The sequence below is a fragment of the Antechinus flavipes genome, chromosome 6 (genome assembly GCF_016432865.1).
Source record: "Antechinus flavipes isolate AdamAnt ecotype Samford, QLD, Australia chromosome 6, AdamAnt_v2, whole genome shotgun sequence".
Classification (NCBI taxonomy): domain Eukaryota; kingdom Metazoa; phylum Chordata; class Mammalia; order Dasyuromorphia; family Dasyuridae; genus Antechinus; species Antechinus flavipes.
This window is the reverse complement of record NC_067403.1, coordinates 123,098,592-123,123,028: the sequence shown is the minus strand read 5'-3', so window position 1 is coordinate 123,123,028 and position 24,437 is coordinate 123,098,592. Positions and strand designations below refer to the sequence as shown.

General features: G+C 35.3%; 1 pseudogene; it reads left to right on the top strand.

Annotated features, from left to right (window-relative positions):
* Nucleotides 1-6,456: 6,456 nt before the first annotated feature.
* The window catches only part of LOC127541437 (uncharacterized), a 138,827-nt pseudogene continuing 120,846 nt past the window's right edge, over nt 6,457-24,437 (top strand).

Here is a 24,437-nt window from a genome sequence, read left to right as displayed (position 1 = left end):
TTGAGATATTTCATAAATAACTCAATGCATCTTAATATCTGAGGCATATAGAAGAAAGGGAACTGGGGATTTAGAGGATCGTTTTTGTAAGGGGATAAAAAGGAGAAATACTAATTACTCTATAACAATCAAAGTTAAATGTCAATGGCTTGTTCTCAATCCTAGTTATTTAGTCATATGATTATAGAAGATTGCGGGTTTGAATCTGAAGAAACCATTAATGGTTGGTCATTGAATCCAACCTTCTTATTTTACAGATGAGGAAATAGAGACCCAGATAGTATATGACTTGCCCAAGATCCCACAGCTTGTGACTACCTGAGGCAGGATTTGAACCATTCTACATTAGACTCATATGCTTCCTTGATAAAATAGGAAGAACATGTTTGGTAAACTTATAAGAGCTACAGATAGATAGGTAGACAGATATGTCTAATCTATTATTTGTAGCATGTTTAGACTTACAAGCAAGGTGAAAGATCTCAAGGGCATCCAACCCAACAGAAGTTTATCTGTGTATTTGTTTTTGAGATTAAGTCTCTTATCTTGTCAAGTCTGAAAGAACAACTATACTCACAGATCAATATGGATCAAGATGGAAGCTTTTATTTTCTCCATATTTCTAATCAGGTTTTCGTATAATTCTCTTTAGGCTGACTGATGCCTCCCTCTCCCCCCCACTCCTAACTTGTAACTTCCAAACTCAAGCTACCTTCCAACCTCAGCCTCTCCTAATATCAGGGACGACTAGCTAGCAAAAATTTATTAAAAGTACCTACAGTGTGCCAGGCATTGAAGATACAAAAACTGAAAGAAGCAATATACAAAATACTTGAGAGGCAAGATAGCATACATGAGAGACTGGATATAAAATCTGCTTCTTTTTTCCCCAATTAAGAAACTGTAAAAGGATATGAATAGGCTGTCCCCAGAGGAAGAAATTAAAGGTAGCAATAGTCATATTTTTAAATTCTTTAAACCACTAATAATTAGGGGAATGCAAATTAAACTAACTCTGAGCTATCACCACCTCACACCCATCAGATTAACTAAGATGTCAGAAAAGGAAAATGACATGCTGGAGGGGATGTGGAAGAACAGGTACATGGTTATGAATTAGTTCACCCATTTTTGGAAAGCAAATTGGATCAATGAAGCAACTGGGCATGTTCAGACTGAAGGAAAAAAGACTTAGAGGAGATTTTATACTATATTCATATAATTGCAGAAATTGCAGAGCTGTTATGTGAAAGAAGGATTCAATTAGTTTTACTTGAACTAGGAGGGAAACTACCAAAAAAAATTAGATGTGTGTGTATGAATGTATATATGTAGATACTTGTATTTGTATGTGTATATATATATGTATATGTATATGTATATATGCATATATGCTTGATGTAAAAGGGGGGAGAGGAACACAATATATAACTTTCTAATAGAATTATTAAGTTGGAATGGTCTGTCTGATGGTAGGTTTTCGAAAAGAGTCAAGATGACTAATTGTTGGAGTTAATCAACAATCATTTATTAACCACTGTGTACCAAGATGCTATAGAGGTGATTCCTGTTGAGGTGTGAACAGGAGTAGATGGCCATTAAGATTCCTCCTGGCTCTAAAATGCTGAAGACAGTTTAACAAACCCACCCACAAGTCTTCTAGGCACTTTGTCCCTTGGAGACTCATACTAATTCTGTGATTTTCTTCTTTAGTGTCAATTCTTAAGCACCAGAGTTTGACTTCGTATGGAGTACTCTGAAATCATTAAGCTCATAGCTGATCTATCCCCTTATCTTGGAAGGGATATGAGAATTAAATGTTATTTTTAGAATTTCTTCAAAGTCTAATAATTCAGTGCCTCTGTACATCAGGAACTGTCTCTTATGTGACCTTAGGCAAGTCATTTCATTTTGCAGAACCTCAGTTTCCTCATCTGCAATATAAAATTCCTGCCCATTCTAAATCTGTAATCCCATGATCAAAACTTTTCATTCTGGTCATTAGTTTGCATAAGATTATAAGTTCAAAAAGATTGTTCAATCTATCTCCTTGCCTTAGATGTAATCATGATTAACATGTGGAAATAGGAGATACATCTCCTATTTTTAAAGTCCTACCAAAAAATTCTTACAAAATCTCTCAGTAATCAATTCTTACATGTACCTTCTTACAAAAGCTTTGTTCTAATTTACTACTCTTCTAATGAAAGTGATTGGTTGGTCATTATCCTCTGAGTCTGAGAGCCCTTGATTCTCTGATCTGATTGAACTCTCCAGTAATAATTAAGAGAGGTGACTGATGTTCTTTGGAAAGGTCAGCCTTCTGCCTTTCCCAGACACCTATTCTCAATGCTGGGAAAACATATGCCCCCTACATTTGATCCTTCTGTTCCTGTTTCTTTAGAACCTGGCTCAAATGCCACTTTCTCCATGCAGTTTTCCTTTATCCCCCCACCCTGTCTGTAAATTCCCTTCCTCCAAATTATTTTGTCTTTATTTTGTATATAATTATATAGGTACATGCTATCTACATTAGTGGATAGTAAACTTCATGCAAGCGGGAACTGCTTCATCTGGCATTGCCTCCCCAGCTACTCACAAAATACCCAGCACATTTGTATCTTTGTTTGATTCATTGATTAGACAACTGAGCTTCAATGGAAAAAGTTCCAAAATCAAACTGATTGTATCCCCTTAGCTTAAAGTGCTGGATCTCACCACTGCTGAACAATATGGCATTTCCACACATATCACACACACACACACACACTTTTGATCTCTATGCAACATTTGACATTATTACTTCCCTCCTCTCCTGATAGTATTTTTTTTCATAAAGAAAGAGCCCAGACCCACAATTTTGTCAGCATGCTTGAAACCTTCCTTCCATATAGTTTAGCAACTCATCTTTAAATTATAGAGAGTAGCCTGGAAGCAGTGAGGGGATAAGTGACTTTTCCACAGTATATATCTAGTGTAAATCAGAAGAAAAACTTGAACCCAGGTCTTCCCAATTCTCAGACCAGTCCCCTACCCATTATACTATATTGCTTCTCTAGAATATAATCATGTAGCTTTATACCTTAGTAATGTATCCCATGAATCTCATTATGTTTGTCTGTTTCTGTTTTTTCCAAACTGATGCAATGATCCAACAGAGCTTTACTTTTTTAAGTGGCCTATAGCTTTGGACTTGCCTATTAAGTCAATTGGACCCATTTCAGCACAGCAAGATGCTTCTCAATTCAGACTTACTGCATTTTGGCAAATGAAATCTATATTTTCCATGAGTCATTCTGTGAATTACAAAACATTCATTATCCAGGAAGGTTTACTGTGTATCTCAAATTAATGCAGCACAATAATAGTGTTAATGTCAGCAGGATTGTACCAGACAATAGGGTAAAATCCACTGCTGAGACTCAAATGAATAATGTTTTCATTTAAATTGTCTAACATTTGAAATTGTTGACACCATGAAGTGCTCAGTCAATCGGTCAAACATTTCCTTGAAAATTTTCAAGGTATAAACTCTAACTTCTCATGTGAAAAAGCTTGTTCTTTCTTTTTGTAACCAGCATAGGAAAATCAAAGATTTTAAGAAAGCTGCAGCTAGGTGATGTAGTGGATAGAGTACCAGCCCTGAAATCAGTAAGACCTGAGTTCAAATCTAGCCTCAGATACTTAACACTTCCTAGTTGTGTGACCCCGGGGCAAGTCACTTAACCCCAATTGCCTCGGCGAAAAGAAGGAAGGAAGGAAGGAAGGAAGGAAGGAAGGAAGGAAGGAAGGAAGGATGGATGGATGGAAGGAAGAAAGGAAAGAAGGAAGAGAGGGAAAGCTGCTGCTTATATTCCATTGTTAACAATTATTTTTTTCAGTCTAACAGATAACATTTCATTAACACCTGTTCTTTTTTCTTCCTGTCTTCATATTAACAGCCACATGGGCCTTTAGTGCCTTCAGATAGAAAAGGACTTAAAAGAAATTAAATAAAAAAGAACTTTAAACCAAAAACACTTCTTACTTCCTTGACTACCCTCTACCCTTGACTGTCCTCAATTGTATACATCTTTATAGCACCATAAACTTTTGCTACTATTAAGAAATATGATTATTTTAGTGTATCTTAGATAAATGTCTCCTTCAGTCTTTTTCCTTTCATCAAAACAAAAAAATTGAGAATAAAAATAATTCATTTGATAAAATGCCTTAAAATCAAATAATCCATTCTTATTTTACAGAATAAACCAAGTAGAAGGAAAAAATGAAAATGTATTATTATTTCTTTGACAACTTTTTTCAGGGTTCATATATACTTTGATATCATTTGATATCATTGAGATGGATACCTATGCAAATTGCAAACAATTCATGCCTTTTCATCTATGTAGTTTCATCCATATCCTCCCAAAATTCCTTCTTAGGATATTTGATTAATACACTGAAAACTTTCTTCTTTTACTATTTCATGGATATCAGCATAATATGATTTAGTCAATTCATCTCTTACTCTCATTGCATGATCATTTCTGGCCATCTATGTCTTGGATTTTACTTTTCCCACCTAAGTCATCATTGGTAATACAATGGTACCTATTTATGCTTATCATGCAATGTTTCCTTGTCTTTTGAATCAGCTATAATTTTGATTCTTCAGTGATGATGTGTTATGATGCCACGATTTGTATATGCCATGATTTTCAGAGGCAGAAAATCTCCAGGGAATATTAAAGTTAGAAAAATGGGCCTTGGCAGCAGAAATTAGACTGACATTACTGAAATCACAGAGGACTCTGTGTTAGACTACAGTTTCCTGTATCCATGATTGACTGAGATATAAAGAAAACACATCATCCCACAGTTCATTTTCTCCTGATTATTTTCCAAGAAGAAATAAATCAAAACAATGAACCCTAGCCTTGAAGACTTGGATCTCCAATGAAATAAGATCTTAGAAGATTCTTTGCTAGATATAAATACAAAGAAGATTTTATTCAAGGAATCATCATCTAAAATTCAACAAATATGAATATTGAATTTGGCATTAAACAAGGAGACATATGCTTGCCGAAGGCTTTATCAATATCATGTAGGATGTCTTGGGTAAAATCCAAATGCATTTTAGTCCTGATTCTGCCACTGTCTGTCGGATCTCTGATAAGTCACTTTCTTTCTAATGTATCTGTGCCCTTAACATAAACCAGGGATGATTGGTCTATTGCAGTGGTTCTCAAAGTATGGTCTAAAGAATCCTGGGGATCTCTGAAACCCTTTTAGAGGGTCTACAAATTCAAAAATAGTTTTTATTTCTAATATGGTAAATGTCTATAAATATAATCCAGATAAACAACAACGTTTTGGAGAGATCCTCAATAATTTTTAATAGGATAAAGATACTGAAAACAAAAGTTTGAGAAGGTCTCAGGGGCAATTAGGTGGTGCAATGGATAAAACTCTGGTCCTACAGTCAGAACACCCTGATTTTAAATCTGACCTTAGATACTTACAAGCTGTGTGACTTTTCTGTTTCTAGCTTTATAGATTTCATTTTTATCAATTTGGTTAGTTCACCTTGATTAAATGAAGTTTATCTTATTTTTACTTTATTTAGTTGCTGATTAATATTTAGCATATATTTTAGTATATTTAATATATATTATGTTTATTTATAGTTAGTATATTTTATATATTTGTACTTAATATATTTTATTTTGTTTTTGATTATTAACTAATTTAATCTAATTTCTTATAGTGTAAATTATATATTTAAATTTTATCAATTGGAACTTATGGTATAACTTGGTGTGGTTTTCACAGCAATTGTCATTGAATTGTCATTTCTCTAGAAGTTTGTGTTCTTGGGTTTATGAAACAGATTTCTATATGCATTTATCCTAGGTCTTATTTAATCTACCAACAGACTTACATTTCATTTTACATACATTTATTTCATTGTAATACTAGCTGGCTTTTGTTGCTAACATTCTGTAATATAGTTGGTGTTCCAATATGGGCCTAGAAACAATTTTTACTGTTGGTGGAACTGTGAACTGATCCAGCCATTTTGGAAAACAATCTGAAATTATGCCCAAAATGTTGTTAAACTGCCTTTATCCTTTCATCCAGCAATATTAATATTAGATTTGTTTACCAAAATGACTAGGGGGAAAAAGGAAATAATCTCTATGTTCTGAAATATTTATAGCAACTCTCTTTGTGATAGCAAAGAGCTAGAAATTGCAAAGATACCCATCAATTAGGGAATCACATTGTGGTGAAATATTACTGTGGTATAAGAAATAAAGAGCTCAGTGATCTTTAAAAAATAGATAGACTTGCATGAAATGAGCTGAACAAGAGAGAACGTTGCATATGATAACAACAGTTTGACCTTTGACTGCTGTTCCCTCCTAGCAAGCAAGTGACTGGGGTGGAACTAGCATTACTACCACCATGAGGCAACCCAATATCCTGTTTGTGGGTATACCAGGGCTTTGAAAGACCACACTAGGCAAAGAACTTGCATCAAGGATAGGATTGATATATATTAATGTGGGCTGTTTAGCACAAGAAGGACTTTATGATGGCTTTGATGAAGAATATTTCCATTTTAGGTGATAAGAGTAATTGATGGATTAGAAAATAAAATGAAAGAAGGTGGAATTATTATTGATCAGCACAACTGTGTGTTTTTCTCAGAACAATAGTTTCATATAGTTTTTGTGCTTCAAATAAATAATTCTATATTATGTAAAAGACTTGAAAAAAGAGAATGCAGTATAAAGAAACTATAGGACAATATTCAATGTGAAATTTTCCAGATTCTTTATAATGAAGCCATGGCCTCTGGTAAGCATGAAATACTATACCTGCTGCCCAGGAACGTACCAGAAGAACTAGGGAGTAATTTAGATCAGATAATGCAATAGATTGAGCAGTGAATGAACAATAATAATTGAACCTAGAGAAAGAAGCATGGACTTTCAAGGCTATCCACATGATGGTTAAAGATTTTCTTGATGCTTTCTTCCTCCCCATGCAATAGAAATTAACACAACTTACATCAAATGTTATTATCAGCATTATGTTGTAACAAGTAGACAATATATATGGTTCAGTTATGACTAAATTAATTTTTCTACTCCATGAGAAAACTGAAAGCTCTCAAATATAATGAATAAGATATTAAGGATGTTTAAAGTTTAGGAATATTCAGAATTCTTATTTATTTTGGTTAACTGCTAAAGAATAAGCAACTTTGAGAAAATAGATGGAAATCTTTAATACTTGGCATGAAAAAGAAAATGAAGTCTAGGAGAATCTGCTGATACAAATAGAAGAGTCTAAGGATAAAAATATAAAATTTAAAAATAAAAATGATAACTTTAAGTGACTGTAAAAATTTGACTATTATATACATCCAAATAACTATAAAAGACATAGGAAAGAAGATACTTTCTGCATCTCAAGAAAAAATTGATAAATAGAAGGATATATAGAATGATTTTTATATAAATATGTGGAAGTAGAAAAACAGAAAAAAAGAGTTAAATAATTATAATATATTTAAAAGCAATAGCGAATTGTACATAATTGATCTGCAATTTCATATACATCTTTTTTTCCTTCTATTCTATGTTTTAGAAATGCTTGTTTTATTTCTTAAATTCAGAATAAAATAATTTTTTAAAAATAGATTTCTGTAATTACTTAGCTACAGAATATGGTCATTAGTAATATTTGATTTGTACTTTTTTTTCTTTCCATCAGTGTTCATTAAGAATATTTGACTTATTTTTTGCTTTTCTTTTATATTTCTCCTTACTTTAAGTATCAGGACCAAACTCATCTTGTAAAAGCAGTTTAGTAAAGTGACATTTCTTTATTTTTATCAATAGGATATATAATATAGACGCTAGTTTTTTTTTCTACCATAAAAAAACTAGCTCCCATATTATATATATATATATATATATATATATATATATATATATACATATATATTACATATATAAATACTTAAAAGTACATCATCATGAGGATTGTTGGAGTTTTCTATTTCAGAGTTTATTTGTTCTTTGTTTATGTTCTTATCAAATTAAGTTTTTTCTATGACCAATTTTACTAATCTGACTTGCATATTTTTACAAATAGTTGTCTAAATTATTTTCACTTTTGTTGATATATATTGAGTATATTTATTTTTATTATGTCTTTCCTATTCTTTCAGTGTAATTCTCTCATTTTAAATTTTGATTATTTTTTCACCAAGTAGATTTTTTACCAACTAGATTAGCTAATAATCATAATGCAAATTGATAAATGAGCAGAAGAAAATCTATTTAACTCTCTTTTGTTCATATATCCATTTGCATTGCAATACTTATTAAAAAATGTTTATAAGGGCACTGAAAAATTAAGAGATTTGTTGAGGATCACACAGCCAATATTTGTCAGAGACAGGATTTGATGAGGTCTTCTGGCTCTGAAGCCATTTTCTCTATTCACTAAAACTCTAGTTGCCTATAATTTTAAATACCCGTAAGTAGTATTTTATATTAAAATTTTTGTGTTTATTCATTCTTTTATCTCTTCACATTTGGAAAAAAGGTGACAAATTATGTCTAGAGCAATAAAAAAGAAAATTGTCTCTTCTACCACTTGGATTTACTCTTTCTTTTAGGCTTGTCCTTAGCCAGTGCTGTGAATGTACTCTCAGGGAGGAGCTGGCTTGACCTGATCCTATTAGAAGGCCTTAGTGGGACATGCAGCAATAGGTAATAAGCGTAGGGCAACAGCTGTCAAGTGTACCCACACACATTCATTTATTCAATTGCATGACAAGGGTGATACAGTAACATATATACCATTGTGACAAAAAGGCATCTGGTCTTTGTGTAAGATTCTGACTCTATCAAATGCCTTCATCAATAGTTTGTGTTCTTTCTCAGGAGTATAGAATCAAAGAGTTAGAGCTGAAGGAGATCCAAGGGATCATCAGGTATAATTCTGTCATTATGTAGATGAGAAAACTGATGACCAAAGAGGACGAAAGTGACTTGCATATAAATAGTAAGTGAGAAAGGCAGGTCTTACTCTAACTGCAACATTCTTTCACTATACCAGGCTATCTGCCAAGTAACAAGGTAGAACAAGTGAAAGGCAAAGCATCTTAGCTTCCAAGTTCCTCATTTGGAAGTAACCCAAGAGGTTTTCTAATTTAACCCCTTCTCAAATAAGAATACCTTCCTCAACATCTCTAACAGAGACTCAATAGCAAGGAAACCCCTTGCCTCTTAAGGCAACACAGTTGATGTTTGGATGAGCAAAGATTTGGAAAGGTTAGAGGCAAAATCTGCTTGTATTAAGCTTTTGCATGTATTTCTGCTTCTCTAAAAGGGAGTCAATAAAGCAAATCTAATTCCTCTTTGATGTAACAAAATACTCCTGTATTTTATATGACCTGTGATTTGTAATTATTATAGTTTTAAAAAGCTATTGGTATAATAACTAGTGATATAAAGAATTCCTATATTTTATATAACCTGTGATTTATGATTAATATATTAATAAAATTAGCTTAATGTACAGTTTTATATAATATATAAAATATACATATGGCACTAGAATATAAAATATTTTATAAAATACTCTTGTCCGCCCTTAAATCTTCTCTTCTTCAGGGTAAATATCCTCATTTACTTCAGTGGATACTCATATAGTATTTTTTAAACTTAAAATCATTCTGTTTGCCCTCCTATGAAGTCATAACACACACACACACACACACACACACACACACACACACACACCCCTAAGAGATATATATCTCACAGAACCCAAATTAACATGTCTGTCTGTTTATATATGTGTGTATGTGTACATATACAACTGGTTTCTTTTAGAATCCTAAATATTTTATTTATTTTATTTTCTACATCTAAAATATTATTTTTTAGAAATCTTTCATCATTTCATCAGACTGTCAAAGACGTCTCTTATTCAAGAAAGAGCAAAAATCCCTGCTCTAGACAATGTCTCTACTAACTGCTGAAAGTCAAAACATATCTTTTCTCTGCCATGTCCAACTCTTGACTCATAAGGAGTTTCCTCTCCTATAAAATCACCATATTCCAACTTCTGTCTAGTCATATTTTAAAAATCAGAATGGAAGATTTGACATTTATTTCTATTATACATTTAACTATGTAACTTCATCACATTGAATTTAGCCCATTCTTCTAGCCGCTCTCTGTCTCTTGTCAATTTTGTAAAGAAATTTAAACTATTATTTTTGGATTCAAAAGTATCTTGCTATTCCAAAATGGAAGCTTTCCCCTGTCTAGGGAAAGATAGAAAAAAGAAATATCATCATTGCAAAGAGTATAAATAATACACCTCAATGCACCAAGCTCATGCAAGGCCCATGGGTCCCATTAATCAAATTTATTTCTGGGTCTTTTTTTTTTTTTGGAGTACAGTAAATTCTACAAAACTATTCAACTAACTTTATAAGTGAGCTAATTAAAAGCATGAAGGATAAGATTTTTTGTTTTGATTTTTGTTTTTTTTATTAAATCTTCTTAAGTTATAAAGAAAAGAACGTATTGTTTTTTTAGTCATTGCAGTTATGTCCAATTCTTTATGACCCCATTTGGGCTTTTTCTGGAAAAGATACTAGAGTGATTTGCCATTTTCTTCTCTAGCTCATTTTACAGATGAGGAAACTGAGGCAAATAGAGTTTAAGTGAATTGTCCAAGATCATACAGTTAATAAGTACTTGTCTGAGATCACATTTGAAATCAGGTCTTCCTGACTCCAGGCCCAATACTCTATCGCTGTGCTAGCTGCCCAATGAAAAGAATGTGTCTATATATGTTTACATATTTATAGCTATATATCAATTTATATTTACATGGCTTTACATTTACATGTAATATGTATATTACATATACATATATATTTTATTTTATTTTTTTGATTTTTCTTTTTTTCTTTCTTTTTTTTTAAATTTTATTTTATTTAATAATAACTTTATATTGACAGAATCCATGCCAGAGTAATTTTTTACAACATTATCCCTTGCACTCGCTTCTGTTTTGATTTTTCCCCTCCCTCCCTCCACCCCCTCCCCTAGATGGCAAGCAGTCCTATATATGTTAGATATGTTGCAGTATATCCTAGATACAATATATGTTTGCAGAACCGAACAGTTCTCTTGTTGCACAGGGAGAATTGGATTCAGAAGGTAAAATTAACTTGGGAAGAAAATCAAAAATGCAAATAGTTCACATTTGTTTCCCAGTGTTCTTTCTTTGGGTGTAGCTGCTTCTGTCCATCATTTATCCATTGAAACTCAGGTCTCTTTGTCAAAGAAATCCACTTCCATCAGAATACATCCTCATACAATATCATTGTCGAAGTGTATAATGATCTCCTGGTTCTGCTCATTTCACTTAGCATCAGTTCATGTAAGTCTCTCCAAACCTCTCTGTATTCATCCTGCTGGTCATTCCTTACAGAAAAATAATATTCCATAGCATTCATATGCCACAATTTACTCAGCCATTCTCCAATTGATGGGCATCCATTCATTTTCCAGCTTCTAGCCACTACAAACAGGGCTGCCACAAACATTTTAGCACAAACAGGTCCCTTTCCCTTCTTTAGTATCTCTTTGGGGTATAAGCCCAGTAGTAGCACTGCTGAATCAAAGGGTATGCACATTTTGATAACTTTTGGGGCATAATTCCAGATTGCTCTCCAGAATGGTTGGATTCGTTCACAACTCCACCAACAATGCATCAGTGTCCCAGTTTTCCCGCATCCCTTCCAACATTCATCATTATTTTTTCCTGTCATCTTAGCCAATCTGACAGGTGTGTAGTGGTATCTCAGAGTTGTCTTAATTTGCATTTCTCTGATCAATAGTGATTTGGAACACTCTTTCATATGAGTGGTAATGGTTTCAATTTCATCCTCTGAAAATTGTCTGTTTGGTCAAATGTCCTTTGACCATTTATCAATTGGAGAATGGCTTGGTTTCTTATAAATTAGGGCCAGTTCTCTATATATTTTGGAAATGAGGCCTTTATCAGAACCTTTAACTGTAAAGATGTTTTCCCAGTTTGTTGCTTCCCTTCTAATCTTGTTTGCATTAGTTCTGTTTGTACAAAGGCTTTTTAATTTGAAGTAATCAAAATTTTCTATTTTGTGATCAGTAATGGTCTCTAGTTCATCTTTGGTCACAAATTTCTTTCTCCTCCACAAGTCTGAGAGATAAACTATCCTGTGTTCCTCTAATTTATTTATAATCTCGTTCTTTATGCCTAGGTCATGGACCCATTTTGATCTTATCTTGGTATATGGTGTTAAGTGTGGGTCCATGCCTAATTTCTGCCATACTAATTTCCAATTATCCCAGCAGTTTTTATCAAATAATGAATTCTTCTTATCCCAGAAGTTAGGGTCTTTGGGTTTGTCAAACACTAGATTGCTATAGTTGATTATTCTGTCTTGTGAACCTAACCTTTTCCACTGATCAACTAATCTATTTCTTAGCCAATACCAAATGGTTTTGGTGACTGCTGCTTTATAATATAATTTTAGATCAGGTATAGCTAGGCCACCTTCATTTGATTTTTTTTTCATTAATTCCCTTGAGATTCTCGACTTTTTATTGTTCCATATGAATTTTGTTGTTATTTTTTCTAGATCATTAAAATATTTTCTTGGAAGTCTGATTGGTATAGCGCTAAATAAATAGAGTAGTTTAGGGAGTATTGTCATCTTTATTATATTCACTCGGCCTATCCAAGAGTACTTAATATTTTTCCAATTATTTAAGTCTGACTTTATTTGTGTGGAAACTTTTTTGTAATTTTGCTCATATAATTCCTGACTTTCCTTTGGTAGGTAGATTCCCAAATATTTTATACTATCAACAGTTATTTTGAATGGAATTTCTCTTTGTATCTCTTGGTCTTGGATTTGTTGGTGGTGTATAAAAATGCTGAGGATTTATGGGGATTTATTTTGTATCCTGCTACTTTGCTAAAATTATGAATTATTTCTAATAGCTTTTTAGTAGAATCTCTGGGGTTCTCTAGGTATACCATCATATCATCTGCAAAGAGTGATAGTTTGGTTTCCTCATTGCCTACTCTAATTCCTTTAATCTCTTTCTCGACTCTTATTGCAGAGGCTAGTGTTTCTAATACAATATTGAATAATAATGGTGATAGTGGGCAACCTTGCTTCACTCCAGATCTTACTGGGAAAGGTTCCAGTTTTTCCCCATTGCATATGATGCTTACTGAAGGTTTTAAATATATGCTCCTGACTATTTTAAGGATAAGTCCTTTTATTCCTATGCTCTCAAGTGTTTTTATTAGCAATGGCTGTTGGATTTTATCAAATGCTTTTTCTGCATCTATTGAGATGATCATATGGTTTTTGTTTGTTTGGTTATTGATATGGTCAATTATGCTAATAGTTTTCTTAATATTAAACCAGCCCTGCATTCCTGGTATAACTCCTACTTGGTCATAGTGTATTATCCTGGGGATGATTTTCTGTAATCTTTTTGCTAATATTTTATTTAAGATTTTAGCATCAATATTCATTAGGGAGACTGGTCTATAATTTTCTTTCTCTGTTTTCAGCCTACCTGGTTTAGATATCAGTACCATGTCTGTGCCATAAAAGGAGTTTGGTAGGATTCCTTCAATCCCTACTTTTTCAAATAGTTTATTTAGCGTTGGAGTTAATTGTTCTTTAAATGTTTGATAGAATTCCCATGTAAATCCATCTGGTCCTGGGGATTTTTTCTTAGGGAGTTGATTGATAGTTTGTTCTATTTCTTTTTCTGAGATGGGAGTGTTTAGGATATTTACTTCTTCCTCTGTTAGTTTAGGCAAGCTATATTTTTGGAGGTATTCTTCTATTTCATTTAAGTTGTCGAATTTATTGGTGTAAAGTTGGGCAAAGTAACTCCTAATTATTGCTCTAATTTCCTCTTCATTAGTGGCGAGTTCTCCCTTTTCATTTTTAAGACTAACAATTTGATTTTTCTCTTTCCTTTTTTTAATCAGATTTACTAAGGGTTTGTCTATTTTGTTGGTTTTTTTCATAGAACCAACTCTTAGTTTTATTAATTAATTCAATAGTTTTTTTACTTTCAATTTTATTGATCTCTCCTTTTATTTTTAGAATTTCAAGTTTAGTGTTTGACTAGGGGGTTTTAATTTGTTCCTTTTCTAACATTTTTAGTTGCAAGCCCAATTCATTGACCTTCTCTTTCTCTATTTTATACAAATAGGCCTCTAGAGATATGAAATTTCCCCTTATTACCGCTTTGGCTGCATCCCATACATTTTGGTATGATGTCTCATTATTATCGTTTTCTTGGGTGAAGTTATTAATTATGTCTATGATTTGCTGTTTCACCCAATCATTCTTTAGTATGAGATTATTTAGTTTCCAATTATTTTTTGGTCTACTTTCCCCTAGCTTTTTGTTGAATGTAATTTTTATTGCATCGTGGTCTGAAAAGGATGCATTTACTATTTCTGCCTTACTGCATTTGAGTTTGAGGTTTTTATGTCCTAATATATGGTCAATTTTTGTATAAGTTTCATGAACTGCTAAGAAGAAAGTATATTCCTTTCTGTCCCCATTACATTTTCTCCAGAGATCTATCATATCTAATTTTTCTAGTATTCTATTTACCTCTTTGACTTCTTTCTTATTTATTTTGTGGTTGATTTATCTAATTCTGAGAGTGCAAGGTTGAGATCTCCTACTATTATAGTTTTGCTGTCTATTTCTTCTTGCAGCTCTCTTAATTTCTCTTTTAAGAATTTAGATGCTACACCACTTCGTGCATATATGTTTAATATAGATACTGCTTCATTATTCATTCTACCCTTTAGCAAGATATAGTACCCTTCCTTATCTCTTTTAATTAAATCAATTTTTGCTTTAGCTTGATCTGAGATCAGGATGGCTACCCCTGCTTTTTTTACTTCACCTGAAGCATAGTAGATTTTGCTCCAACCTTTTACCTTTAACCTGCATGTATCTCCCTGCTTCAGGTGTGTTTCCTGTAAACAACATATTGTAGGATTCTGGCTTTTAATCCATTCTGCTAACCGCTTCCTCTTTATGGAGGAGTTTACCCCCTTCACATTTATGGTTAAAATGACCAATTCTGTATTACTTGCCATCTTGTTAACCCCGGTTTATGCTTTTCTCCCTTCTTTCCCCTTACCCCCCTTACCAGTATTAAGCTTGTGAGCACCACTTGCTTCTCACAGCCCTCCCTTTTTAGTATCCCTCCCCCGCCTTAGATTTCCTCCCCCTATCTTACCCCTTTCCCTCCCAGTTCCCGTATTCCCTTCCACTTAGCTTATTCCTTCCCTTTTCACTTTTCCCTTCTCACTTTTCAATGAGGTGGAGAAGTTTCACCATAGATTGAAAATGTCTAAAATTTTTCTCTTAAAGCCAATTCTGAAGGCAGTAAGATACCCACTATATTCATCCCCCTCCATTTTTTCTCTCAGATATAATAGGTTTCCTATGCCTCTTCATGAGATGTACTACCCCCACTTTACCTTTTTTCTGGTACAATGTCCTTTCCACATCAGTTTCTAGAACAAGGTATACGTGTATTCTTTATATATCTTTGTAGCCGAAATATAGTTCCCAAGATTAATCTTTACCTTTTTAGATTTCTCTTGAGTTCTGTATTTGTAGATCAAACTTTTTGTTAAGTTCTGGCTTTTTCATCAAAAATAGGTGAAATTCACTTACTTCGTTGAATGTCCATCTTCTTCCCTGGAAAAAGATGCTCATTCTAGCTGGGTAAATTATTTTTGGTTGCATACCAAGTTCCTTAGCTTTTCGGAATATCATATTCCAGGCCCTTTGATCCTTTAATGTGGATGCTGCTAGATCCTGGGTGATCCTTATTGTGGCTCCTCGGTACTTGAATTGGGTTTTTCTAGCTGATTGCAATATTTTTTCCTTCATCTGAGGGTTCTGGCATTTGGCCACTATATTTTGTTGGTGTTTTGATTTTAGGATCCCTTTCAGTAGGTGATCGACAAATTCTTTCAATGTCTATTTTACCTTCTGTTTCTATGACTTCTGGGCAGTTCTCTTTGATAATTTCCTGGAAAATAGTCTCCAGGCTCCTTTTTTCATCATGCTTTTCTGGGAGTCCGATGATTCTCAGATTGTCTCTCCTGGATCTGTTTTCCAGGTCTGTTTTCTTCCCCAGAAGGTATTTCACATTCTTTTCCATTGTTTGATTTTTTTTGGATTTGCTTGACTGATTCTTCTTGTCTCCTCGAGTCATTCAATTCCATTTGTTCAACCCTGATTTTCAGTGAAGTATTTTCTTCACTCGCTTTTTTAATATCTTTTTCTAATTGTCCAATTGAGTTCTTTTGTTCTATGGAATTTTTTTCCATTTCGCCAATTTTCTTTTTTAGAGAGCTATTTTCTGTTTCCAGTTCACTAATCCTTTTTTTTTCAAGGATTTGATTTCTTTATCCACTCTCTCTTTAAATGAGTGGGATGACTTCTCCAGGCTCTTTTGCCAAGCCTCCCTCTCCTTTTCCCATTTTTCTTCTAGCTCCCTTGTGAGAGTCTTTTTAATTACTTCTATGAGGTTCATCTGTGCTGAGGAACAGATGATCTCCTCCTTTGGGGATTCACCTGGAGACTGTCTGTTTTTAGTCTCCTCAGGATTTAGAGTCTGCTCTCTATCTGTATAGAAGCTGTCAAGGGTTAAAGTCCTCTTCAATTTCTTGCTCATCTGTCTAATAATCAAAGACAAACTAGCAAAGAAAAAAAAAGAAAAAAACCCTTGAATGGAGGCTGCTTTCTTTGGGAGGGGGGAAGGGCTGGGTGGTGTTACCAAGCTTCCTCTACAGACTGCGGGGGCAGCAGTGAGGCCCTAACAGGACAGCGATGGCTGTGCTGCGCCTGCGCTCTGAGATCTGAGAGCGTGCTGAGACACTGTGGGGGAGGGGTGGCCAGGTCCCGAGAGACTCCAGATGTTTGGGGTTGTATTCTTTACCCCCAGTGTTTTTAGCTTCTCTGCTGGGCTGCTGACTTGCTGCCAGGGCAAAGTATTCAGTCCTGTAGCAAAGCTCTCCCTGCAAAAACTGCTGCGATCATGCCCCACCCCCTCTCCACTCTGCTCGGCTCTGAGCTGCCTTCCATGCTCTCGCTGTCGCTGCTGCCCACAGCCTGCGTCTGATCTAAAACGGTCCCTGCCCTCAATTAAAAACAGACCTTTCCTGACGAGTCTCAAGGATGGCTTCTCTTGGTAACTATTTGTAGGGTTTTTTTTTCAGTCAAGCATTAATTCAGAGGTTTATAATGAAATGGATAGTGAGAGAAAAACGCGGCGCTTACACAGTTGTGTGCCTCCTCTCCACCATCTTGGCCAGAAGTCCTACATATATATTTTTAAATAAATCCAATGAGGATAGAAACTTATTTTAAGGTCTTTAATAATTAGCTATTTAAAGAGGCTTTAATAATTTTGAGCTTTCTGAAAGATTTATTACATTGCAACATAATGGTTGTTTCTTTTTAGAAGCCACATATTACATATCAACTAACTTTTATGTTGGTGAACAATCAATTAATAATCAATAAGCATTTATTTATCACTTACTATATTCAGATATTTATATTAAATTTTGGAAATACAAAACAAAAGCAAAAATATTCCCTGATCTCAAGGACCTTATATTCTAATGGGAAAAAAGCACATAAACAAATATGTACACATAAGATATACACAAAGTAAATGGAAAGTCATGTTAGAGGAGGAGACAGTAGCATTCAGAGGAAATGCAAATGATGGAGTTGGAGCTGGAGATTCTAAGAGCTGCCAGTAAGAATAGTGAGCACACCAGGAATGAAGAAGAACCAGCACAGAAACACAAAGGAAGAAGATAGAGTGCAATGTGAAAAATAACAATCCAGCCAGTGACTGGAATATGTAGTGCAAAGAAGGGAGAAATATGTTAAAAAAAAAAAAATACTGGAGAAATACGACAGTACCAAGCAATGAAGAACTTTAAATGCCGGAGCATTTTTATTTCACTATCCTGGAGATAATAGGGAGCCACTGTATTTTGCAGGGGCAGGCAGAGAGAGGAACAGAGCAGAGGAGCAGAGCAGAAAGTGACATATCAAACCTGTACCTTCAGAAAATTACTTTGGTAGCTGAATGAATAAGTAGCTATCCAGAAGTGGTAGCTGTGTTAGTGGGAAGAAGGGGAATACAAGAGAGAGAATGTGAAGCTAAATATGACAAGACTAATGAACAGATGAGATATGTAGATGAGAGAAAGTGAGCTTTTAAGGGTGACATCTGGGTGACTGGCAGAACAATGATGCTTTCATCCTGATCTATATCTTGCCTCTGGATCCAGGTGACTCCAGGGGAGAAAGTGAGGTTTCTGGCTTTGCATAGCCTTCCCTTACTTAAATCCAATTCATTTGCAAGTTATGGCATCATGTTTCTGATGTCATTGTCATCTTCAAAAATGAAGGACAAACAACACAACCAAAGTAACTGCAAAGTTGGGAAGAAAAGAAAATTTTGGAGGTAAAACTAATGAATTCTGTTTTGAACTTAAATTTGAGATGCCTATAGGACATCCAGTTTAGGATGATGCAAACAAGTGTTCAGGAAAGAGACTGAAGCTGGATATTTTTGTTGTTTGGTTGTGTCCAATTCTTCAAGACCCCATACATTATAGTACACTAAGACCTTCTATCTCCTACTGTCTCACAAAGTCTGTTCAAGTCCATGTTTGTTGTTTCCATTGAATGGGACTGATTGGATGAAGTATTTCTCAGTATTGTCACATGATTCCTGTTTCCAGAACTGGGACCTTGGGGAGGAGGAATGAACTTTGAACTTGGAGATACAGGAAGGTTCAGGAAGTGACATGACCTATGGGAGGCAGCCAGCATTGGTGGCCATTGGTCAAGGATGGTTATGTCCTTTTAGTCTATCCAATGGGAAGGCTTGAATCTTTTGCTTTTAAATCCTGGACAAGCTGGAAGCTGGCCAGGTTCCAGGAGCACATGGTCAGCGTTGGGATGGCTCCAAGTGAGTCTGGGCCTCTCCCTGCAGGGTTAAACAAATGCTTTCTCTTTGTACCTGATTATGTCTCTGATTAGTTAATTTGAGAAGGGGGTCTTTCACCCAACCTGTCCCCCACACTATGACACTATTTATCCATCTCTTTTTAAAAAATATTTTATTTTATTTAATAATAACTTTATATTGACAGATTCCATGCCAGGGTAATTTTTTTACAACATTATCCCTTGCACTCACTTCTGTTCCGATTTTCCCCCTCCTTCCCTCTACCCCCCTCCCCTAGATGCAAGCAGTCCTATATATGTTAGATATGTTGCAGTATATCCTAGATACAATATATGTTGGCAGAACTGAACAGTTCTCTTGTTGCACAGGGAGAATTGGATTCAGAAGGTAAAAATAACCCGGGAAGAAAAACAAAAATGCAGATAGTTCACATTCGTTTCCCAGTGTTCTTTCTTTGGGTGTAGCTGCTTCTGTCCATCATTTATCAGTTGAAACTCAGTTAGATCTTTGTCAAAGAAATCCACTTCCATCAAAATATGTCCTCATACAATATCGTTGTCGAAGTGTATAATGATCTCCTGGTTCTGCTCATTTCACTTAGCATCAGTTCATGTAAGTCTCACCAGTCCTCTCTGTATTCATCCTGCTGGTCATTTCTTACAGAAAAATAATATTCCATAGCATTCATATGCCACAATTTACCCAGCCATTCTCCAATTGATGGGCATCCATTCATTTTCCAGCTTCTAGCCACTACAAACAGGGCTGCCACAAACATTTTGGCACATACAGGTCCCTTTCCCTTCTTTAGTATTTCTTTGGGATATAAGCCCAATAGAAACACTGCTTATCCATCTCTTTTGCCTTCAATCTTTCCCAACATCAGAATTTTTTAAATAACTCTTTTCCCTTACTTCTTCTCTCCTCCCTTCTGTTCCCTGGCAGTCTTTTCTCCTTCTGTGCACATAGAATTTACCTGCCCAAAGGAAATTTTGACCTTGGATACCTAACAAGATATCTAGGGGTTTACATTTGTCTTAAGGACCTCTTCTTAAATCCAAGTCACTCTGCCTTTCATTGGTTGGTCAACAATCGGTGCCTGCCCAAGCCCAGGGAGTCATTGTTTTGGTCCTGATTGCTCAGAGTAAATCTAAATAGCAACTGTTTCTGTTTTGGCCAGAAACTCTGAGGGTCTTTCCCTCCCAAGATGATTTTTTTTAACGGATCATTCTCTATCTCATTTCTTAACTAGGCTTAATCACTGAATGGGCTTTATGGCCTCAAAGTAATTGAGATCTGTTAAAGACCTTAACTTTAAATGGCCAAGTCCACCCACCATATCCTGGGTCATTTCAGGTCATCCTGATGTGGATCTAGTCACTGGACCCCGAAGGCTCCAGAGGAGAGAAGCTGGTGAGTTTGCACTGCTCTCCCTCACTTATATTCAATTAATTTGCAAGTCATGGGTTCACCTTCCTAGTGTCACAGTACTCTTCAAAACCTAAAAACAAACCACAGCATGTGCCCAAAGTATTTAAACTTCTGATGATCATCTTGCAGATAAATCAACATGGGTTGCAGATTATACAAAGAGAAGAGAGGGTGGCCCATGACAGAGCTTTAGAAGATATGCACAATTGGTAGGCATAAAAAGAATGAAGAAAGGAGTGGTCAAAGAGCTTGAAATAAAGCCATGAAAGAGTAATCTTTGGAAAACCAACTGAGGAAAGATTATCAACAGAAAGAAAAATTGACTAATTGTCACAAGGCTGCAAAAAGATCAAGAAGGCCACAGAGCTTATTGGTTTGTTATGAGACTTTAAAATATTATCAAAACTTAAACCTTATTGTGACTTTAAGCTTGTCACTTAAACTCTTTCAAATTCAATTTCCTTAAATGTAAAAATAAGAAAGTTGAATTTGTTAATTTTCCAAGATGCTTTTCATCCCTAAATTAATGATCCAATAAAAATAAGAATTGAAATCCATTAGACTTGGCCATTAAAAGATCAATAGTAATTTTGAAGAAAGCAGTTTCAGGATGGTTTTGCAAGCCAGATTGCAAAGGATTTGGAAGAAAATAAGAATCAAGAAAAGAAAGGCTGTTATAGGTCAGAACTCTGTACTTGAAACAAGGTGCTAAGTGGAATTGATAAGACAATGGTTATCTAATTTATAACATGGTGATTAATAATTCTCAAGTTCAGTGTGACTGATTTAATCTTACAACAAATAATGGTTTCCTAGTGATATAATGATTGGTTTATACTCAGTATGATGAATGGATTTAACTGTAATAGAGCATATAAAGTGGGACAAACTCAACGATTTATTCATTCCATCTCACACCATCATCATGGCCTGTCCTCCTGCTTTTCCTCCACTGAGATCAAGCTAGCCTGGGCCCCAGGCAAGGAGACAATAAAGAATTTGGACTTTAACACCTGGCTATTCTTGTGGTGATTAATCTGCTGAAAGGAAAGCTAGTCCTGAGACCTCCAGAAAACCAACCAGAGCACTACAAAAGGCATTTGGTATAATTGCTCCCTTTCCCCTGCTGTTCCCCCAAATGGCCTATCATCTTGGGGGATTGCTACTACTCTCACAGGTTTTAGCATTACTTCCTAGGTATACTACGGCTCAGTGAATTATTCTCTCCTACTGTTGTGCTTCTCATTAACAGTCAGCCAATAGAGACAATTAACCCTTGACAAAGGCATTTTATTAACTGACATAATAATGAGATAATAATAACACTAAAACAAAGCATTGTTTCCATTAAATTTGAATTGGACTACCTCATAAATAGATATAGGTTCAGTGGGAAAAGTAGGCATAAGCTTAGATTAAAATGGCAATGAGATAGAAAGCATGTGTGACTGGAACAAGTCAAGATATTTTAAGGTCTGAAAATCTTTTCTTTCCTCAATAGTTCTCTGCAACTCAATCCTCATTTGATAAGGCTGGCTCTCTTATATCCATAGCCAGCATTCTTCTCTCCAGCCATTGGGCTCACACTTTGAAGCTACTTCTGGTCTTGAGTGACTGCTCTATACTGGAGTATATCTTGATTTTTTCAACTGTGCCTTTCAACTTTCCTGAATTAGCTTTAAATGCTAGATGGGTTTTCCCCAGGCAAATAGATCTGCTGTTAGATACCAGAGTCAATGAGAGAGGCTTTAGGAAAGGGAAGAGAGAAAATTCTCTCAACAACCAGCCAGGTTCTCCCTTGACTTTTGGCTTCTAGATTTAAACTACTATTTAAGACTCTGTAAAGGTCCAATCTCTGCTTTCCCAATAAAGTCACACCCAATATATCCCAAACAAACTTTTTTTTTAAAAGCCATCTAGGCATTTTAATTTTTATATTTTTATTTTATATATATATATTTTATATAAATTTTTATATTTATGATTTTAATATCATGCCAGATGCTTTCATTAATAATTCTACAATAGTTTTTTTTTTTTCAATGCATCCTTTCTCTGCATATTAAATACTACCATGCTTGCAATCACCCATCCAGGCCCATAAACTTATAGTCTTCTTAGACTATCTTTCTCAAATTCCCACAGCTACTCGGTTTCCAAGTCTTGTCGATCCTACCCTCACAATATCCCTCATAATCATCCTTTTCTTTCTACACATATAAAAACATCTAGTTCAGATCTTTTATTACCTAGCCTATTGCAGTAGCTTTCAAGTTTATCTCCCTGCCTCCATTCTCTTTTTTTCCCCAGTCTCTTCTCCACACAGATTCTGTATTGATCTTTTAATAAATATAGATTCAGACCATACCAGCTACATTCAATGGTTTCCTACTATGCCTGTAATATAAAACAGAATCATTAGCTATATATTTAAAATCTTCTACAATCTGTTAACCTGTCTTTTTTTAGTCATTTTGTTGAGGAGTGAGGATACTCCAACAGAGATGGGAGGTCCCAGGCCAATGTCTAGGGTTTTGCAAAAGAATTCCCAGTCCCAATCTCTAACCGAGATTTTTGGCAAAATGGGTTTATTACACTGAGAAGTCCCTCAGTAGGGTAGTTCCTCATTAGAAATTAGCAAAGGTTTGGGTAGATGGCTTTGATTTTTATTTAATCTTCTATGGCCTAGAGCTAGGGAGCAATCTCCAGATGAATTGAGGGACTCAGTAATGGGTGATAATTATGCAAAGGCCAAGATCTCCAAATGAATTGTAGGTGGGGATTATTGTGGGAGTTTTCCCTTAGGAATCAAGTAGGAAGGAGGGGATGCTCCCAAAGGTCCAGAAGGGTTGAGATTTAGGGTTTTTTCAACCCAGGTCCACTCTCCCCAAAGATCAGGGGGACACAATTCCTATTACATCATTCCCCCCTCAAACAGTCATCCCCAAATTCATTTAAGGCAAAGGGATGGAGATCTCATCTTCTGGAGCTGCTTCAAGCTGACAAGGGCCATGGAGCTGTCCCTATGCTCAATGCGGGGTCAGGCTAGGAGGGGAAGTGTGAGATTTTAAGATGGCAGCAGCAACATCTAGGGGATGTTGAGTGTCCAAGTTAGTTGTCCCATGATCTTCAGACTGAACGAGTAGTTGAAAGTTTGTAGCTTGGAGCCTGGAGGAAACAAATCTAGTGACCAGGTTAAAAAGGGGGTGGCAACCAAGGTGGAGATGGTAACATTTGGGTATGAGGCCTTTGCAAATAATGCATCAAGTCCCATCTGTGGGCTGCCTTGAGGATGCTGATGGCCCACCCCAAAATCCTGAATGCCCCCTCTACCTAAGGAATTCTCTACCTGAAAGGCTAAGAAGGAGTTAACACCCTACTGGCAGGGACCACAGAATGACAAGAAAAGCCAAGGAGAACATGCTAGTAGCAAAGTTGTCATCCTTGGAATGGGAAAAAGTAAGGAAGAAGACTAGCATGAGAGAAAGAAGGACACAGACAATCTCATCCTTCTTTCTCCAGAGTGGTTTCAGAGGTACTGTGGAAGAGTAGCTTCAGGTCCTCTATGGTTCACAGGAATATTCTGAAATATCTGAAGAAGTAACAGAAGCAGCATTTTTAATCCTAGAAATATGACTCCAAATGGGAAACACTTTCGGTTTGATTGACATTGGAATAGTCAGACTTTATACGGTCCTTTCCATTTTATACTTAGAGCATCAGCACCTTGAGGTTTCCAAGATTTCAAGTATACTATGTCCCCTAGATTTACAGGGGAGGTAGCCTGAGTATGAGCATCTGTAGGTTTGGGAAATACTTGGGAAATTCAGAAAGGACCTTTTGGACCGTACCAAGCTG